This window comes from Cylas formicarius, unplaced genomic scaffold (genome assembly GCF_029955315.1).
Source record: "Cylas formicarius isolate icCylForm1 unplaced genomic scaffold, icCylForm1.1 PGA_scaffold_7__23_contigs__length_41026272, whole genome shotgun sequence".
NCBI lineage: Eukaryota > Metazoa > Arthropoda > Insecta > Coleoptera > Brentidae > Cylas > Cylas formicarius.
In genome coordinates this window covers 4,454,390-4,476,289 of record NW_026844352.1, presented here as the reverse complement: position 1 = coordinate 4,476,289, position 21,900 = coordinate 4,454,390, and positions in this window count along the sequence as shown.

The window sequence follows — 21,900 nt, the reverse complement described above, 5'->3', positions numbered from 1 at the left end:
GATACGAGGTTAGCGCCAAAATTTCCCGGCCTGACATAGACGCAGCTCCAGTATCACGATAAAAGTTTGTCTTCTTTTAAATATGTATCTTAGTAGGCTGCGAAAAAAAAATTGAAGTCTTGCGTCAAATAGTTTTTATTGACAACATTTTAAACAAGACGTGTCAGAAAAAATTTCGCAGATAACGCAAATTCAGTATAGAGCAGTCATAAACTTTTTGACAAAAGAAGGGTTAGCAACTAAAATGATTAAAGAAAGGCTGGGTGGTGTGTACGGCCAAAGTTCTCCTTCGTATTCTGTAGTGAAAGAATGGATAAAACGTTGGGGCAGGAGTCGCTTGAAGATGATTCAAGAACTGGTCGATCAGTGGGGGTCATAACGGAAGATATTGTTGCGATTGTGGAAGAGGAGGGATTGAGTGATCGACGTTTAAAAGTCAAGGAAATCTCAGAAATTATTAAGCTTTCTGATACAAGTGTTCGTCGAATCCTGCATGATCATTCAGGTATGCATAAGGTTAGTGCAAGATGGGTTCCTAAAAACTTTTCGGCTATTCAAAAACAAAGCCGTGTCGAGTGTGCGCGGTCTTTTTTAGAACTCAATGGAGTTGCGTCGTAAGGGTGAAGCACCTCCAAGAAAATTCAGAGTTTGCCAGTCAACAAAAAAGGTGATGGCCGCGATCTTTTGGGATTGTGAAGGAATTCTTTTGATAAATTTTAAAGAAACTAATACCACTGTCAATGGTAAATATTACGCAACATTATTACATAAATTGCGAGACTGCATACGTGTAAAACGCCGAGGAAAACTTACCACAGACGTGCGTCTTTTGCACGATAATGCACCTGTCCATACTGCTGGTGCTGCACAAGCTGCCATTTTAGAGTGTGGGTTTCAACAGATAGATCATCCTCCCTGTAGTCCAGATATGGCCCCCAGCGACTATTATTTGTTTGGATATTTGAGAAAGGACTTACGTGGACGGCGCTTTAACGAAGAAGTTGAGTTAAAAGAGGCTGTTTTAGCTCATTTTGCAGACAAACCAAAAGAATATTTTTTTAATGGATTGAATTGCTAATAAAGAGATGTAATAAGTGTATTGAAGTTATGGGGCATTATATTGAAAAATAATAAAAAATTGTTACTCTACTTTGTTTCTTTCATATTCAGGCCGGAAAATTTTGGCGCTGCTCTCGTGTATATTATTATTTAGTTATAATGAAATGATGACAAGTTAGTTAGTGGGAAAAACCAAATATCAATTAGATAGGTTTATTTTTGAAAAACTCTCAATGCTTCAACAACTAAAGCCTATAACGCAAAGAGCAAACTTATGCATTACTTAATGATGTCTCTAGGAAATTTAAAAAATTAATTTTTCTTGGTGATTTTAACAATGAATTCGGTAGGTCCTAGGACTGAGTTGTTTGTGTATTTTCGATCATTTATGTCAATATAAAATATATAAATACATACAAATACAATATATAAAAAAATCCTTTAATTAGCAAACTATTCAAAAGGAACAAAATAAATGACGTTGGAAACACATAAAAAATCGTTACAAAATATATGCCGCCCCAAGTTCAATACTTCACAGGGTGTGATTCAGGTATTTGCTAATGAAATTTTTCTTTCTTTATTTATGAAGAGCATTGTATTCCTATCTATAAGAGATTGAAAATCATACCGCTGTACATCTTATTATCAAATTCTGGAACTGCAAAAGTGATTCCTCTAGAAATAATAAATTTAAGGATGCTTTAAATCTGCCCTTGTACAATAAACTGCCATTTACAATTTGATTACCATATTTTTTTACTCAAATCCTTTATCTTTTGCCCTGACTCTCTCTATCTCTGCGTGTTACGATGTGAATGAAAACGACGCCCGAGACGCACCAATGTTGTCGCGACCAACCAATAGTCCGAATTTTGAAACCGGCCGTTGGAATTGTTGAAAAATAAGTGTAGGAAATGGTAGTGAGTTCGTGTATCACGCGGGACCCTGTTAAGTCCCGTCACGTGTCACGACGTGAACTCGCCAACCGCGATATCTAAACAAGTTGACATCAGACATCCAAGGAGTCCGTGATTCGAGCCCACGTGTGTGTATGTTTCATCGCGAGGCGGCGTTACGTCTTCTCCGCGGAAATCCTCCGGTCGTGTCGCAGAAACGTCCGTTAAATTGATAAGATTCAGCATGATATTTTTGATTTATCTCGATTTTACTCGGACGGTTAAAATATAACGACACGTCATGCACGGCGTATCGCTTACGAAATAAGGATCGAAACGTTAGACAACGACCTTTCAAAAAAGTATGTTACCGTTACTTTTATTATTATTTTTTTGGAAATGTCTGGGGATGGCGGATAGATTCTCTCACTAATTAACTACCTAGACCGTAAATATTTTCATCGTTCCTATCGTTCAAAGTAAATAAGAACTAAAAGTTCAGATTTTCCCAAAATTATATATTTGGACATGACAATTGTTTCGACTTTATCAAATGTAATATTTACAAACTACCTGCTGCTATATATACCGAAAAACCTTAATTAATGTTGTTGTGAGAATTTAAGTTCAATAAAGGAGAGGTATTTAAATCTAATTGATCGTTAAGCAATACATTTGAATGTCTCATTTTGTTAATCCACATGGCTTCCAATAAATTTAATTTTCTGCTTTTTGTGGCTGTATGTAAAATATTAAAATTGTTGTCAAAAATGTGTTTTTCTGTGTTTAAGTATGTAGCATAATTAGAATCTAGACTATTGTTTTTAAACGCTCTTTTATGTTCGTCAATGCGTTTCTTGAAGGATCTACCTGTTTGTCCAATATAAATTTTAGGACAAGATCCGCATTTCAACCTGTAGACACCTGATTTTTGGGATTTTGGACACTTCCTGTTATTGTTTTTCAAAAATTTTCCTATTGTGTTGTTAATTCTGAAAGCTATTTTTAAACCATATTTTGACAAATGTTTTGAAACTTTTTACTGGGTTCTCATACTTATGTAATTGTTATAAATTGTTTGTGTTCTGTATTAGGTTTCAGATAAATAGAGTTTACTGTTGTCTGGACTTGTTTTTTATTTATAATTTTATCGATAATGGACGGATTGTAGCCGTTTTTCAGTGCAATTTGTTTAATGATATTAAGTTCTTTGCTGTAATTTTCTGTTGAGAGTGGCGTATTAAGAAGTCTGTGTATAAAAGAGACAAATGCAGCCATTTTGTGTGTATAAGGGTGATTTGAGCTGTTATGTGTGACTGTGTGAAGGTTTATGATATATTGAAAAATCTAATTTGTTTTGCGCTTTCGTAATAGTTAAGTCTAAAAAAATTAATAGAGTTATCCTGTTAAATCTCGATAGTGAATTTTATACGATTATGTCATGAGTTAATGTAATTTAAAAAACAAAGCAAGCAAAGACATCATCATACAACCATAGAAAACTTTTACTTAAGGGATGTTCTAGTATGATATTTTCCAAATTATCCATAAAAATCTCCGCTAACAAAGGACTAGTTGGCTTTCCCATGATCAAACCTTCTTTAGAGATATAAATCTGTCCACTAAATTGAAAATAATTGTGGTCTAAAGATACTATTATGCAATCTAATAAATCGTATTTCACCAATGGGTTCACCTGTGGAATACTGGAAAACAAGTTTTGTACATCAAAAGACAATAGTATTGCGTTAGAGGGGATTTTGATATCTTTAATTTTGTTGATTAAGTCAAAAGAATTTTTTATTGCAAATTTTGGTTTAAAATCTGCGTGGAACTTTAAAATATTTACAAATTTTGTTGAGAGTTTAAGTGCTGGAACTGTTACATAGGACACGACTGGCCTAATGGGCATATCTTGTTTATGAAATTTAACTAAAGAATATAATTTCGACGGTTGTGGATTCATAATTGTTAAAGAATATTTGTCTTTGTCACTAAATAGTGTGGAGTTAGTAATTACTTCCTTGACTTGTCTTTGATATAACTCGGTAGGATCGTGTTTGATACATTGGAAAAGTTCTAGTTTAAGAAAATTGTTGGTTTTTTAAATATATTCTTTGAGATCGATAGCTATGACTGTCTTCCCTTTATCTGCAGGTGTAAATATTATGTTATTTTCAGAAGCTTTGTTTTGATAGTTTTTACTAGTGACATTAGAGAAATTTCATTGTGTTCGTTGTTATCTATTAATTGAGAGTTTATTATATTCACTAATACATGTTTGTTTAAATTATAATCGTTAATGTCTTTAATTGCTAATTCACAATCGATCCCTAATCAGTTTAATTCTCTATTAATGTACGAGTGTTGTAAGTTAAAGTTGAAAACTTTTTTCAGAAATTCAACTTCATTTTTAGAAAATGTTGTGTCTGTTAAGTTTATGAACCTGTTGTAAAATTGATGGTCGGTATACTTTGTAATAACTGGCTTGCTTTCACGTATTTTTGAATTAGAAATTAATTTGTCTAACTTTAGTTTTTGTCTAACAAACTTTTTATGAATGATAGATGCAATGCCTGTTCAAACTTTATAATCAAGTTTGTCAAATTCTAGGGTATTAAGTCTATGAGACAATTCAGAATGTTACCTTTACAAAAATGTTGTTTGAATCCCGTTTTCTATACTCGTGTCTTCGTTCTTCCTTCATCCATTTCGTCTGGCCTAGGCTTGGCTTTCCTGGCAGCAGGACTTCTGTTGTTGGTTTTCAATTTTATGAACTTGGGGAAAACCTTATTTTGCAGACATTTGTTAAAATCGTTATACGTCGCGAGTCTTGCACACTCAGCAGGTTCTTAGAGTGTATGGTAACATAACCCCCCCCCCCCTGGTGATGGGTTGTAAAATTTTCGGGCTTTCTTTTTCCATCTTCTTCGTTCGGAAACATCATCTGGTGACCAAATACTTGCAGGCTACATAAACAGAGGCTATAACTAAAAAACGTATACGAAAATAGTCCACATACTATATAATTAGGAAATGGATCCGATCTGATGCAACTCGTGTCACTTAATTTCTTGTAGATGAAAACTTAAGTTAAGGTAAAGTAAAATCTTCTTGTAGTTCATCTGGTGTGGCAGATTAGCAAGTAACACTCTGCTAACTGCTGATCCTCCTCTTGGCCTTCGCAGTTTAACTTTGCGATCTTGCTTGTTGGAATGATCCAGTCGCTTTATTATTGGTCTGTTAACAGTGACGTAGAACTGTTCCCAGGAAGTAGGTTTTGGTGATTGCAGTAACTGAACTTCGCAAGGACTCTTCGTTCCATGTTCATTAACATTTCCTTGCGGACATATTGTTGTCGTCGTTTCTCTACAGGGACTTCTTTGGTATATGTAAGGTCATTAATTTTTTATTAAACCTTTACGACGTGTGACAACCTTAAAGAAACTCTGATGTTTAATAGTTACAGAATACAAATGAAAATATTCAAACTCGTTTAGATTTATTGTTGGAATACTTGATTCGTATTTGTTCTGAAGATTTCTTAGATTACAAATTGCAAAGCATGTGTTAAGTTGTGTTGTGTTGTAATGCCAAGAGGTTCTCTTAATCCTGATCCTCAATTAATATTTAAGAATAAGTTTGGCTTGACCAGAAAGTTTACCGGCTAAAGAATTTAGTGAATAACATATCGTAATAACGATTCAAATCATTTGGGTTACCCAAAAATTTGGTACGCAGTTGAAATATTCTGGTTTAAAATGAGCCATTTGAGACGAGTTATCTATTGAATGGTTTGTTTGATTTGTAAATAATGTTTCTGGATTTGAAACAGAATCAGCTCAAGATCAAGATCAATAGGTCATGCTTCTTTACAAATATTTTTATAATTTAATTTAATTAAGCTAAATTTACTTTATTATTATTATACCCAATAAGACAAGGAGTTGGAAAAACTTAACAACGGGAGGTATAAAGTGGAACTACTGCAACAAGATGTCTACAAGTCACAACAACTGACAAAATAAGAACTGCAGAAGTTTGGCAACGAATGGGAACAGAAAGCTCGATAACAAGGAAATTAGAGCATTGCAATGGTATGGTCACATACAAAGAATGTCAAAACGAATACTGGAATGGAAACCTCCATGGAGAAGACGGCACTAAGACATGCGATGACCGACAGAGATGTGTGAATGGTGGACTGGAATGTAAGGGAACTGTGGATGATAAAAACGGCTAATAAGTAAAAAAAATGTTGAAGAAGAACAGTTGGCTTCCTACGCCCAACTACTGTAAAATAATACAGCACATCAATTTTTTGCACTTTTGAAAGTTAAGTTCGATCTGATGGGCATTTTATTCTATCATGTAAGGTTTTTTATCGACATTGAAATAATTAATAAATGAAAATTTCAGGTGATTTAAACATTGTTTTTATTGCTACAATAACAAAAACCGAATAAAAAAAATCTAAAATAAAATTACATTCTAATAATTTAAATAATTATTTTGGTACATTCATTCAGAACATTTCCAATTGCAATGAAAAAATCACGTGTTATGAGAACAATTTTTATAATAATAAATTGCAATTTTTAAGCTTTTAACTATAACAGAGAGCAAATAAAGCGGTTAGTCCTATTATAACTTATCTGGATGACGTATCACTGTTAATGTTAAAGAATTGTAGTCCATATATTGATAAATATATTACGCAAATAATCAGCTGCTGTATCGAATAAGGTAAATAATTATGTATATTTGAAAGAAATTTTAAATTGTTTCTATAACATTTGAGTTTAACATTTTTTTCGAAAACATCTAATAAATGCATATTGTTGTATAATAAAAATAGTATTATCGAAACTGATAAACAACAACATAAAATATCAAAAGCAAAAAAAAAATCAAAATGGAAAATATTTTTGTATATTTGAAAGAAAATTTAAATTGTTTCTATAACATTTGAGTTTCACATTTTTTTCGAAAACATCTAATAAATGTATATTATTGTATAATAAAAATAGTATTATCGAAACTGATAAACAACAACACAAAATATCATAAGCAAAAAAAAAATCAAAATGGAGCAAGGGTGTACAATTTTCAAGTTGGAGTCACTGTATATACAAAGAAAAGTTAAATAGATTTGATGAATATTGTACCTCTTAATGTTTATCATCACGCTATTGTTGTCATGTGCAAATTTTCAATAATCTATATTCCCAACTTCATAAATTTAATATCATCTTTAATAATAAGGTTTTGTGCGGATATGTTTTATTTTTTAAAATTTCAGATTATGGCCCCGATAAATAAGAATTCCAGCATTGAAAATCTAATCGATAGACAAGTTTACTTGACATTTTACAAGCGTTCTGTTGTATCATTCGCCGATAATTTATTGCCAGCGTTAGGGCATTGTTTAATTACGTTTAATGCATGTTGCTTGTTAAAATAGTTAATGAGATGCATCGTTTTGTTTGCGAACGATGTAACGGATCTTAAATAAATATTTACTACGTGTGACACGCTCAGAATTTGATGCTCTCGTGATTTCAAAACGAAAATTAAAAGCTGCGCGCAAAAGTTTTTTACGCAACAAAAAGCAATTGCATTGTGGAGTGACGGAATTATTACGAGTTTTTTTTTTAATCTTCCTTCGACCGATTTTGATCAACCAATTATTATTTAAGTTGGTCGGTAGAACCTGATCGCACCGGTCTAGATACGTCGGTTCTTCGAAGGCCAAACGAAGATAGACGTTTGACATACAATTGTAAATGCTAAAGCGAATTATCTTCTTTGGTCATTGCGCGCAACAAATAATAATAATAATAAATTACCTTTTCTATGACGTTTTACACGCCCACAAGTTTTTGATCGAAGTGAAAGTGGCCGAAAATTATGTCGAACTTTTGCGGATTGCAACAGTGGCAATGACGGCGATGCTTTTGATATCAATATGGGAGGATACAAAGGAGCCTCGAGTAAGGCATCGAAAATATTGAAACGCAAGATTATCGCAATATTTTTATAGTTCTTTGCTTTGCGTAGCAGTCACGCATGGGTAACAATCTGAGGCAATATTTTGCGTAATCGCGGTGAGTTAAAAAAAATCTTCACGATTGAAACAAGCCAAGTTTTCTTTCTCGTACGGGGTTTTCAAAACAAATGCGAAAAACTTTCGAAAAATCGATGAAATCAATTTTTTAGAAAGTATACGCGCTTGGCAACGAAACATATCTCGGCAACGGTAGGTCCTAGGGGACCGCGATTGGTACAGAAATGATCAGCGTCGAAAAAAAAACTGTTTTTTTCTGTTCTCCGTTCTTCGTTTCTCTGTAGACCTGGCATTAATTGGTTATATCTTTTGAACGGTTTTCAACACGGCCTTCAAATTTGGCTCCTTTTAAGCAGTGAACAAGTTACACAAACCAGTAAAAAATGAGTCTGATGAAACCAAGGCGTCTATCTTTTTTTTTTAGATTTTCGACTATTTTTTGGACATTGCTATGAAACACGATAAGTGTAAGAGGAAGTAAAAGTCCGTACGCACATCCAAACAGTAAAAATTGAGCGTAATAAAATGTCACCAAATATATTTTTTTTAATTTTGAAAAATTTTCTTTGATTATTTCGTCTTCCAGAAAACATGGATTTCTCAAAAACTATTCTACCGATCCGCAATTTTTTTTTTCGATAATTCATAACTAATATGGCCAATCGGTTCCAACGGGATTAGAGACCGCATGAAGAGCCACAATTTTGGTATTTGCGGTTTTCGTCTATCACATACGCTGCTCGGGATATTTGAAAAAATTCCTATGAAAATCCATGATTCTCGCGCCCAATTTAGACGCGATGCCTATTGCCTATTACGGTGAACTGCATATTTCCAGAAAGAAATTATTTTCTCGAAAACCATTTACTCCATTGAAAAAAATGTTGGACCAGGAAATGTTTGAGATCCAGGGTTAAAACCTCTATTTGCGGCATTTTTTCAATTATGTAGAGGGTGTGTCGATTATGGACAAAAAATCAAAAAGACCCTGAAAATTGCCGTTTTCGTGGGTAAATTATTAGCCCTTAATAAAAAGCTGTAAAATGGTTTAAACAGTATCGCAAACTGCATCGAAATAGTTCCAGGTTTCGTCTATCATACAGGGTGCGCGAGATATTAAAAAAAAAAAATACAAATACTTGTTATTTGTACAAATTACAACATTTATCAAAGTGCCGTCACTTTGAAGTTCGGCGCTTTATACAGGGTGTATGCATAGTAAAATTACATCGATTTTGCGAATGTTCCATAGTGCTCCAGATGAGCACTATAGAAAAACAATGCGTCCCTCTAGGACAAGAAACCGCGAAGCGCCTTCTTTTTAAAATAAAAAGCTGCTTCGCGCTACGCGCTACGACCTTTCCCCGCCCAGAGACGAATTTTCGAAAGCCATCTTGTTACTTTCGAAAATCGACGAAATCGAATTTTTCGAAAGTATCTGCGCTCGTATAAAATTTTTATATCTCGGTAACGGTAGGTCCTATGGGATCGCCGTTGGTACAGAAATGATCACCATCGTAAAAATTCTGCATAAACTAAGGCGCAAACAAATTAAGAAATATCAAATGCATAAAAAGTACCATACGTCGCGCCCACTACAGTTTATTTTTTATTCATTTTTTTATTGTTTATGAATTTTACGTACAGAGTTCATTTCTACATAAAAACAAAGGAAAATGCACAATTCTCACAATCTCAGAAGAGAAAGACAGAAAAATAAATAAATTTTGTAAGCTATGCTATGCTTGCATAAATCCCATTGGCCAGCCGGGCCGCCCATGCGATGAATAAATCACGACCATAGTACTGTGGAACGGTACAACAAATGTGCTATTTAGATGAGTTATTCATATTGGTGCCAGAAAAACAACTTGAATGGAGAGACGACAACAACAAATGTAAAAAACCGATAATTTTTGGGCCGGATGGTGATGTGGATTGGGAAATGCAGTTGAAAACAATCGAGTATCGGCGATGATTCGCTGTATGGACTGTTCATAGATATAAGAAAGTTACCAAATGCTTTTGAAATGAATTATCCAAGGGGGTCATTAACATACAATGCAACAAGATTATTACCTAAAGTTTCGGAATTTAAATTCAGGTAAAATTGTGGTCCGTAATAGAAAATAATTTTATTCCTACCTGTGTTTAATATTCTTTGGTTTGGTATACTACTTAGCCGAAGTGTATTAGTAATCATTGTTGTGTATTGAATCGTGTGCGAATTATGCAAAATATGTGCGAGTCTAGTGTATCTCAGGAGATGCTCCCGCCCAAATGTAGAAAACATATTGAGACTAAGGTAGTTATAAACAATGTTTATTTGACTCTTATTGAACGTGGTGCCAGCAAGCAAGCATCTTTAGAAGAAACGGCCACATTGACGAAAATTCCAACTTCAACTGTATGGAAAATTGTGAATAATCTCATTTCAGGAAAAAAAGAAGCGATGCTGACATTTTCTCGAGTGTAGATGAAAGTGATCAAAATATAATACGGCGTAAAATTTGCCAGTTATACGAGGAACAAACCGTGCCTACATTAGATATCTTAATTAGGAGGCTTGCAAAAGATGAAGCCGCTGTTAAATGTAGCAAAACTACCTTATAGAAGTGTATTCAACACATGGGTTTTAAATTTAAAAAATTGACAAAAGGCTAGTTTTAATGGAATCTTGTAGAATTCGGAAATGGCGACTGGAATATCTATAACAAAGGCAAATTATTTACTTGAATGAAACCTGGTTCGACACTTATGATACCCCGGAAAAAGGTTGGGTTGACTCAACTGATAAGTGTAAAACAAACGCGCCATCAAAAAGAGGTAAAAGAATAACTATTCTAAAGATGGTTGAATTCGAAATGGCCTTTCTCTGTCTGAAGACACAACCGCTGATTTATTTGAAAGTTGGTTTAAAAAACAAACTAGTTCCAAACATTCTTCCTAATGTAATGAACAATGCAAGTTATCACAGTAGACAGTTGACTTAAACCCCTTTCCCATCTGACACAAAAGCAACAATCCGAAAGTATATGTATAATAACGACATTTATTTTCACGAAGATTATACCAAAAAGCAACTAATTGAGGTTCTACAAATCTTGAACCTACAAAATTAATACGTCTGTGATAATTCCACTTAAACCTTCCACTGTATATTTAATCCCATTGAACATGTTTGGCACCAACTGAAATCTGCCATTCGTCGTAACAATGTTTTTCCCCGTGTTAACTCCAATGTGCTCAAACTTATAGAAACTGAAGTATTTTTAACATCCCTCCCCAAAGTTGGGGAAATTCTGTTAAACACATAGAAAAAGCAAAACAATCCTAGATCCATATTGCAAATAATATGAACAAATAATAATTAGAACAGGAAATGATAGCGATAGTGATACTGATATATTATGTGAATAATTTTAAGTAATTTAAGTAGGTAATAAAAATAATTTGTAATTTTATTTTAGATTTGAACATAAATACATACATAAATAAATAAATATTGTTTAGTATTTTTCCTGACAAAACCCCGAATAATTACATTCTAAGCAAAGCACGGACCTGTTCGGCCATATCTGATTCTTACAGCTTGCCCGGGTCTTTCCTTAATTATCAGTTAGTCACTTTCTTATATCTATGAACAGACTCTACCCGCATCTTCCAATAAATTCCCAAAAAGATACGACCTGATCGAAAGTGCAGTCGTTCTCTTACCCTTCTATTGTCACAGGTAAATCCGTTGCATTATTCTTACGGGCTAGTTTTAAATACCTCCGCGATCGGCATCGTTACCGATAGCATCTTCTTTTGCGTCATATTTCTTCATCTGTCACGCGAAGCATCTCCCGCGCGGCACATAAACAAACACCAACGACTAAGGAAAGAGAAAGTCGGTTTGGCGAATCGAGAAAAATGGCGAGATTACAGTTTTCGCATGTCGGTAAGTTCTCGTAAATGTTTCCCATGGATGATATCTGGCCATCTCAGAGACGTGCCTACACGTGGTACCGTCTATCGGTCGGTCATCGCTGGTTCCCTCTTTTAACGGTCTTCCGACAGCGAAACGGCCAGAGATGATTTTTCGGTACGTGGGTGTCGGTAATGAGGCACCGAATTTCGTGTGTCTACTTGTTAGGACGCTTGTAGATCACGCCGAGATACGTGTATTACAGTAGTTAATTTGAGTTTATCACTGGAGCGGTTCACGGTTTATCGCGCGACCCCGTATAATCGTGCTACTCGTGGCGGAATATTCACAAACCATACTACCCGATCGTTTTTCCTATACAGGGAGTCCCATATACAGGATGGTAAAAAAGTGCGCTGCCAAACTTTAAGAAACAATTCCTTGTGTGATTTTAAGAAATAAATTTCATATAAACCCAGGTCCAAAAATGTATATTTTTCTAGATACAGGGTTTTAAACTTTTCTAAAAAATTAGTTTTTCCTATTATAACTTTTATATCACTTTCGATATTTTTATCAAATTTGGTGCACGTCTTTTAATTATTGAGAGGCGGTTTTTGACCCAAAAGCTTTATTTTTATTTTCACCAATGGCAGCCGTACGTGGTTTGGACTGAATACTTTTAAAGAAAAAATGTCACTCCACTGCTTTTTCTAAAAACAAAAATTATTTTTAAAATCCCCATTCAATTTGGAGCCATTTTGGTGCATGAACTTGTTTTTGTACGACGCACGGTTTTGACTTAAAAAAATAAATGAATACAATTAACTACTAACAGGAAGACGTTTATTATTAAACAATATTAAATAACTATAAACAAGAGATCTTTATAAATAATACTCTCCCAGAAAAAAATAAATTAGAGCAACAGCTGGAAATGACCTCCTCCACTTCGATACAAGCGTTTGTACACGCTATTAGGGACTGGCGAACCCTTTCTAAAATACCAGGGGTGTTTCTAATAATTGTACAAGAATCGTCTATCTTAGATCTTCCTCACTTTGGATGGGTGCTGTGTACACTAATGTTTTTAAATGTCCCCAGAGAAAGAAATCTATTGGATTTAAATCAGGTGACCTAGGTCGCCAAAAATGTGGTCTAGCACGCCAGATCAGTATAGTTTTCATCTAAATATTAACGTGCTACTAAACTGAAGTGCGGTGGAGCTTCGTCATGCATAAACCACAGGTCTTTGCTCTAGTGGGACATCCTCCAAAAGTTCAGGTAATACATGTTCAATAAATTGTCTGTACTGCTCACCAGTAAGTCTGCCAGGAAGAAAGTGAGGCCCGATAAGGAAATCCCCTAAAACTCCAATCCAAACATTTACCGAAAATTGTTCTTAAAAATGGTTTTCAATTACGGCGTGAGGATTATTATGATTGTTGATTGTTGTGGAAGTTCATTATTGAGTTACGGGAAAAACATACCTCGTAGGTAAATAACACTTGTGATGAAAACCTTGGGTTTTGCACTAACTTACTTTGCGTAATTCTACACAAGGCCACTCTTAGCTGAAAATCTGTTGAAAAAAAGGCTTAGACTCGTTGCATATGATAAGGGTAAAGTTGTTGATCTTTTAAAATTTGCCATACTAATACATGGGTAACGTTTAATTCGGTTGCAATTTTTCTCGTGCTAGTTTCTGAATTTTCTTCAATAGCATTCATGACGGCTTCCTCTATCTGAAACGAACCCTATAAGAGAAGTAGACTAATTCATACCAAAGATAACTCAGATTTCTTGCCTAAAATAATTTAGACTGATGAGTCCTAGTTTACAAAAGACAATAGACACAATTGACATCTTTGAGCAACAGAAAATCCTCATGCAATCAGAGAAAGAAATGTTACAAACCTTCTGGGTTCCTCCTGCGTAGGTTTTTAATGAGTCGAACTTGCTGACGTTTCGCCAACCATCCTGTTGGCTTCTTCAGAGCTTGACTGAAACTGGCTCTTATTTTACTCTGCCTATGCAGGGTGCGACAAAATGATAGGTACTATTTGGGATGTTAATAGAAACCAAACTACATAAAGCAAATATTCTTTTTAAATAATTTTTGAAATGTACATTTTATGCAATTTAGGAACGTAATTTTTTAAAAATGACGGCCATTATTGTCGATGCACTCTTGTAGGTTTTCGCGGAAGCGCATCATTATCCGATGGATCATTTCTTGGGGAATTGAGGCAATTTCTTGTCTTATGGCTGCCTTTAATTATTCCAAAGTCCGCGGACGCTGTGTGAAAACTCTCGCTTTCAGGTAACCCCAAACAAAAAAGGCACAAGGCGACAAATCAGGCGAACGTGGCGGCCAGCCAAGATCATCACTTTGTTTAGGAACAATTCTTGAAGAAGATTTAGTGAACGACGCGTTGCGTGCGACGTAGCACCATCCTGCTGGAACCAAAGATGTTCTCTTTGATCGTTGTTCAACTCGTTCACTTTTGGACGCAGGAAATTGTTAAGCATATCAAAATATCGATCTCCGTTGATTGTTAACGTTATTCCATCTTCTTAGAAAAAGTAAGGACCCCGCACGTCGAACTCCGAGATTGCACACCAGACGGTGTGAAGAGGTCGCTCATGAAATTCCTGTGGACTATTTGCTGACCAATAACTGAAATTTTGCTTATTTACGGTACCCGAGAGATGAAAGTGAGCTTCATCGCTAGACATGACTACAGCGCCTCTGGGAATGTATTAAAGAATATCCCGGCATAAATTTATACGGTTTCAAAATCTCTTGCGCTTACTCTTGCGGATTACGAAAGGTGCGCTGCGTCGCTATTACAGATTCTCCATTTCTAATAAACTTCTCGACAACGAAAGCACGATGCACCCCACTCCAAGCCATGTCGATAACTGAAAATTGCATACTTTTGTCTGCCTAACGCGAGTGCGTACACAGTGTTGCCGGTTTTACAAACCGAACAACCACTATTTCGAATCCTGCCTACCTTTTTGCCGCACCCTGTATATTGTTTGAGGGGGGCAGAGCTAAATAAGCGGCATAAACATCGTCTCGGATGATGATTCTCATACTGGTTAGTCGCGGTTAAGATTTTTAATTCTTCCACCAACGAAAAATCCGAGAATTTATAAGAATATATAAGCAACCTAACAATTTTAATCTCTTCTCAGGTCTCTACCTGTCACCAATGTGGAAATCAGTCATCGGAGACGGTGTTTATGTCCCTCATTTAGCTCCGCCCCCCTCGCCTTTAAGCAAGTACAGAGTAAAATGCGAGCCAGTTTCGGTCAAGGTGCGAAAAAGCCAACAGGATGATGAGCGAAATATTAGCAAATTCGAGTGAACAAAAACCGACGCAGTAGGAATCCAGAAGTTTTGTAAAAAGTATTACAGGACCCTGTGGAAGTTTCTTTGAAAACAAAAATTAACATCTTCGAATAATACTTCTATTATCATATTTACCCTCTCTTGCAAGATGAATCACAGACTATGGGGTAAACTACAGCTATAACTATTGAGTTGTAACGCGTAATCAACAGCAGAAGTTTCGAAAAATTTACTGCAAATACGGTTCTGTGTCGAGTTGGAAACATCGTCGAGAACCCAACGACCAGACAATGGTCTTCCATCCCATCCTCGTTGTGTAACAATGGGAGCCGTGCGAGAACTCCCACGCGCGATGCTGACCACTGACCCCTGCGGAGCGCGTCTTCCTGACCCGCCGTAGACGGCGGCCACGACCCGATGGCCCGGACGTCCTGCTTCGTCCGTATATATGTGCCTCCTGCCGACACCATCCGCTTTTTTACGATCTGGGTGTATGTTCGGCGCGGAGTCGGCAAAAGACCATTAAATCACTTCGAAACGCGCTAGAAAGTCTCGAATCTTATCTCAGAATATGTAGAAAAATATTTGGAGTCAAAAGTTGCTTGATTTCACTTATACTTTTAAAATAGTATATCAAAAGTTAATGTATCTGTGCATAATCTCGAAAGATATTAAATTAAACCCATTATTAATCTAACATGCAGTACTGGAGATGTAGCAAACCAATTTAAAGTGTCGATTGTACACCAATATTTAAGGCAGCTGATCCCAAATTGGTTAAACATTATAGACCCATCAACGATTTACTACATTTTTAAAAATCAATAACCTCCATTCAGAAAACCAATTTAGGTTCACTAAGGGACATAATTGGAGCCACGCTATGCGAGAACTAGTGAGATCAATCAGAACAATCACTGTGTTTCTGGGGTGTTGGACACAGTGAAGCACATGAAACTATTGTTGAGGGATTTTAAGAGCCACCTGGCAGAAAACAAGGATTCGAAATGCAATACATCGTCGTAAAATCTTTGATTATGGTTTTATTTTGATTTTTTTTTTGTTGGATGGATCTTCCAAAAACGCACTAAAACCTTATGTTTCTTATGACATCAACCTGAACTCATGGTTCAGTGGGACTTATTTTTGGTGTAAATATCAAGAAGGGGTATTTCTTTCAGAATAAAGTGTTAATGAATTCTTATTCAGGACTACATAAAACCCAACTATACACTAATTAATGGCTTCCTTTTGATCTTATATTCTTTTTTGTTGGATAGATTTCACTGAAATACACTAACGATTTTCTTATAATTAAATATAACGAGAGAGGATTAGATATGAACCAAAAAGACTTTACAACGCTGAAAAAAAATCAGTAAAAAAGATTTTAATTCTCATCAAATAATGAAAATAACAGAAATGTCAGAACTGATTGACAAGTTTGCCACGGAGAAGCGAATATTGGAGAGTGAAATTCACTCGCTAATTTATATTTTAATTTTGCTTACATTATATCTTTCTAGTACTAATTAATGCTGCTGTTTTAAGACGATACAAAAAAAATGTTCCTTAATAAGTCTTTTTTATCATTATTTCTTTAATTTTTATAATTAAAATTCGTGAGATCTTAAAATCACATATAAAATAATCGTTCTTTACAAGGTTTACAATATTCATTTTTTTAAACATTAAGAACTTTGGTCATTGGTCTAGTTGCTTTTAGAGAGTATTGAACACCAATCTGTTGTCATTTTCAATATGAAAAGATCTCTACAGGTACTTCTGGACTTTCTGCTTCAAAAAACTGTCGATGCTTTAGTAACAACCGTCCAGCAAAAAAGAATTATCAAAATTGAGCCATAAACAAACATTTTACAGGAGTAATGCTTAAGCACACTTCGTAAAAATTTGTATAGTTAGGTTTTATGTAGTCCTGAATAAGAATTCGTTGACACTTTTTTCTTAAAGAAATCTCTAATAGCCTATCTCGAAAATTTGTTCCAGTTGGCCATGATGTTAGGTTGATGTAAAAAAAAATAGCAAGGAATGTAGTCTACGCCTATTCTGCATATTCAACCACTTAGCATCCTGTAGTTTGTGTGAGACTGGATCATATTTTCTTATACCATAAATTAACCGCAAACAGTTTTCTGTACTCTCTTTAAGGAGACGTATACCTTTTGTAAATAATTGCCAACTTGCTCTCTAAAACGAAAATCTATATTAATTCTTAGGCCAAGATTTTTTGCACAATTTGTAAACTGCAAAACTCTACCACTCACTTTTATCTTAACTTCAGACACCAAACGATCCCTAGAACTAGAACAGTATTTCACTTCGGGATCGGCCCAATTTGATGAACGCAGTAAAGTTCGTAGTAAGTGGCAATTTATTGTTCAATCTAGCTTTCGCCCATGGATAGAGGCTTCATCAGGACCCTATACAATATGGAGAAAAAGATTCCATCAGAGTTAAACAATGAGAAAAGAAATGTGATAAAACCTACACAACGTGCCTCTTTCCACCTCTACAATCGAGGGATGACAATAAAGTTGAAATTAAATCATTAATCAACATACCTCCGGCACATAACCTCCAACGTAACAATCCAATCATAAAACTTTTAATTAATTTCCATATCAAAAATAATTACACCAATTACAATACTAACATGGACAAGGCCAACACAAGACGTTAAAAATTACTGACATAATAAAATATTCGAAAGCCACTAGGACGCACACAAACCGCTAAAAAGGCGGTCATTCTAATGACTGAACCATAGATAAAAAAGGTGAACTCTTTGGTTTGAAGTGACAGTGAACTGTCAGACGTGGAAATACTGCCAACCCAGAAACGTTAACGATTAAGATATTCTATTCTGTGTAGATAAGCAATTATACAGTGAGAAAACCGTTTAGTTTTTTGGACTTGGGACGACCATTATTATAAATAAATAATATGAACAATTTATGAACAATGTGAATCAACAACAGCTATGACATTGAGGAGAGAAAAGTGAAAAATATATACATATAAAAATTTATAATACGATTAATTATTTGGCACCCACTACAGACTATCCACGTTAAAGAAATCGGGCAGTTTTATAAACACAACACATAAACACAAACAACAACAATGTCTTGGACAATAATTCAACCATCAACGTTGGTTACTAATCTGTCAAACATAAACATGTTTTTATTTGTCTGTCAAGGCACTCTTTGTATTTATATAAAAATTTGTCAAAAACAAGTGGACTAAAGTATAAAGTGTGTTACATCATTGTAATCGGAATAAGATATTCCATTTGAAAAAATATGAAGTAGGCTTATATGTCAGAAAATTGATAGTGTCTTGTTTTAGACGTCACTTGGAAAAAAACTTGGCTACTAACCCTACATTTTGTTTTTTTTTTGTTTGGCTTGATATCTCTAAAAACAACAAAGTTAAAGCCAATTAAAATGTAAACAATACTTCAAATGCTCTGTACTCCTGAGTAAGAAAAATCCTTAATAGTACTCCTTTATTCTCTCTCTTTTGTTAGATAGTCCCAGTTGGCCCTGATTTTAAGTGGAAGCATTAAGCGAAACAAGGTTTAAATGCATTTTTCAGAGATCTATCCAACAATTTTTTTTAATTATAATCAAAACTTCACAAGGGTGTAATTTTTGTATTTGAAATTTTCTGCTTCTTTCCGAAATAAATGGGCGATATACTTTACAAATTTTGCGAAGTCTCCTAAAATTAAGCCTTAAACAATTTTTAAGCGTAAAACATGCCCATTTTACGCATTACTTGGTTCTTGTAGGTGAACGCAAGCCATTGTCACCGAGAGCGGTGTCTGTGAGAACCTCGGTTTCGCGATAACAAACAAAAGCGGCCAAGAGAGAACAATTTCCTGCTGTTAATTATGGGAGCATCTCGCCGGCACCAACGGACTTTGGTTTCGTTGACCAAGCAATTGTTTTTTTTTTCCCCGGCCGCCTAACAATTATCATCAGCGGTTCGACTTTCACCATAATATAACCGAGATTTGTGACCAGGATTGTTCTAAGTGATATTTGTAACGCAAAAGTTTGCACATAAAAAAAACTTATAAGTTAACTACTTAATAAAACCCTATTCTTGAAAAAGTGATAGAATTACAATTACAAAACCATGTAAAGCAAAATCACATTCTCCATTCTACGCAATTCGGATTTAGGAAAGGTAATGGCTGCTCCACAGCTCTGGCAACAATTACTGATGATATACTATCGGCTACAGATAAAAATAAACTAACAACTCTTATTATGTTAGATTACAGTAACGGATTTGACACTCTCAATCATAGTATTTTGAATTCAATATTGAACTATGTAGGACTGACGCAGAATGCAAGCATTTTGATAGCAAATTATCTCGAGGATAGATCACAGTGTGACTTATGCAAGAAAAACTTCTCTTTCATTAAATATTACAAGGGGTGTACCTTAAGGTTCTATTTTAGGTCCCCTCCTTCTTTCAATCTATGTGTCAGACTTCCCTTCTATTTTTCAGTTATGCACCCAACATTATTACGTTGACGACACGCAGCTTTACCTGTCGTTTAGTCCAGATGAAAGCATTCAAGCTCTTGCTGCCCTTAATTATGATCTTGAAAATTTAAACGAATTCTCCAAAAAACACTGCTTTTGAAAATACGCACAAACTCGATATTTTAATTCAGGGTGAGCCACTTAAATTCTATGAAACTTTTAAAAATCTGGGACTGACCTTAGATCAGGATATGCGATTCAAAAAGCATGTAAGTTGTTGCCTCCAGAAAGGTTATATGAACTTAAAACGGATATATCAACACAGAAATGTACTAACCAGAGACGTAAAATCAATGCTGTGTGACTCGCTGGTTCTTTCACAGGTTAACTGTTTTGATATTGTTTATGCTCCGTGTCTAAAAAGCACAGATATATAATACAGAAACTTGAAAATTCGTGTTTTCGCTTAATTTATGGAATAAAAAAGTGCAATCCGGTAAGTCATACGTTAAAATTGAATGGTTGGTTAAATGAGCAAAATAGAAGATATCTACATAGAGCAACTTTTTAAGTTTGCATTTTGACTAGTAAAACACCCTTGTATTTGTATCGTAAGACTCGCTTCACGCCTGATGTTCACAACTTAAATAATCGATTTAAGGGAACATTAACATCCCCTCTCCACAAAACAGAATTATATAAACGGTCTTTCTCCTACCAGATCTCAAAAGTACTTATCAAGAAAAAAGTGTCCCAGAAACTATATTTTTTGTAATTACTGAATAATTATCTACTGTCGTCAGATTATGGAACCAAAACTAACCAAAACTAACCAAAACTAACCATAAACTTTGTTGTTCGTATATGTCACTTACTTTATTATTATTTTAGTTATTATCTTTTGTCTTTCGTGTTATTATAATTTCTTTTTTGAATTTTTCAAAACTTATATGGTAATTTTGCTTTTGTGTTCATCTCCTTGATTGGATTAGATGAAAGAACAGACTTCCAGTTATTTATTCAACTTGGTTGTACTGAATCTCGCCCTTCTTTTTTTAGTTAAGGCCTTTATTATTATTATTATTATTACTATTATTATTATTATTATTGGGTAGGAAAGAGGTTCTTGGTTTGGGTTACAACTTAAAAACCACTTCGTGTGTTTCGAGTGTTAAGTTGGATCCTAGATTTGTTACACAAAATCATCAGTTGTTATTTTGCTGTAATAACTTTCAAGTACACTTCTCATTGGCATACTTGCCAGTGAACTCGATCTAACAGGAATAGCAACGGAGTTTTACTTTCTCTTACTGAGGTGTTTAATAAGTGTAGTTACGAATATAATTTTTATTTTAATACAAATTGATATAAAATGAAAGTCCCACAGACACATTTCAATTTCGTCAATGAGCTACGTTAATTTATATAATAATTAATAACATCAATTTATTATTTAATTATAATAAATAATTGGTGTAATTAATTAATAATACAATACAATATTCAAATACTTGTACAACCTATCGGATAATTTAAATTAGTATTCGATCATTTATTTGATTCTCTCAAGCAGTACTTTCAGATTCTTCTAGCATTCTATCGTTTGCACATAATGCACGCAATAAAACTCAATAAAAAACCTCCGGTCCTCAGATTTGTAGTCCGTACCATGTTTCTTTGTTACGTTAGGTTTATCGGTGCCACAAACAATTGAACCACTTTTCGAAATCTAGATGCTAAAAATTCGGATCTTTCCCAAGGATCTTTCCTTGAGTAAACCTAAGTCTCTCAATAAGTAATTAAGTTCCGATTGTGAAAATAACTGTTGTTGAGAAGCACTCCATATACCACCAACATCACTTTTTCTATTTCAGTTTCAGAAAAACTATTAAGACATCTGGGTCATGTGGCACTGGCCTAATTGCAGACCTGAGGTTCGAATAAACAATATTTTTCAAATTTTTAGTTTAGCAGTCGTCATGGTGATTTTTTGCCTCTTTTTACCAGCTTAAGCATCATTCGAACATCAGAATTCAATGTTTTGCCATTCATTTTATTTATCAAATAAAAAAAATTCA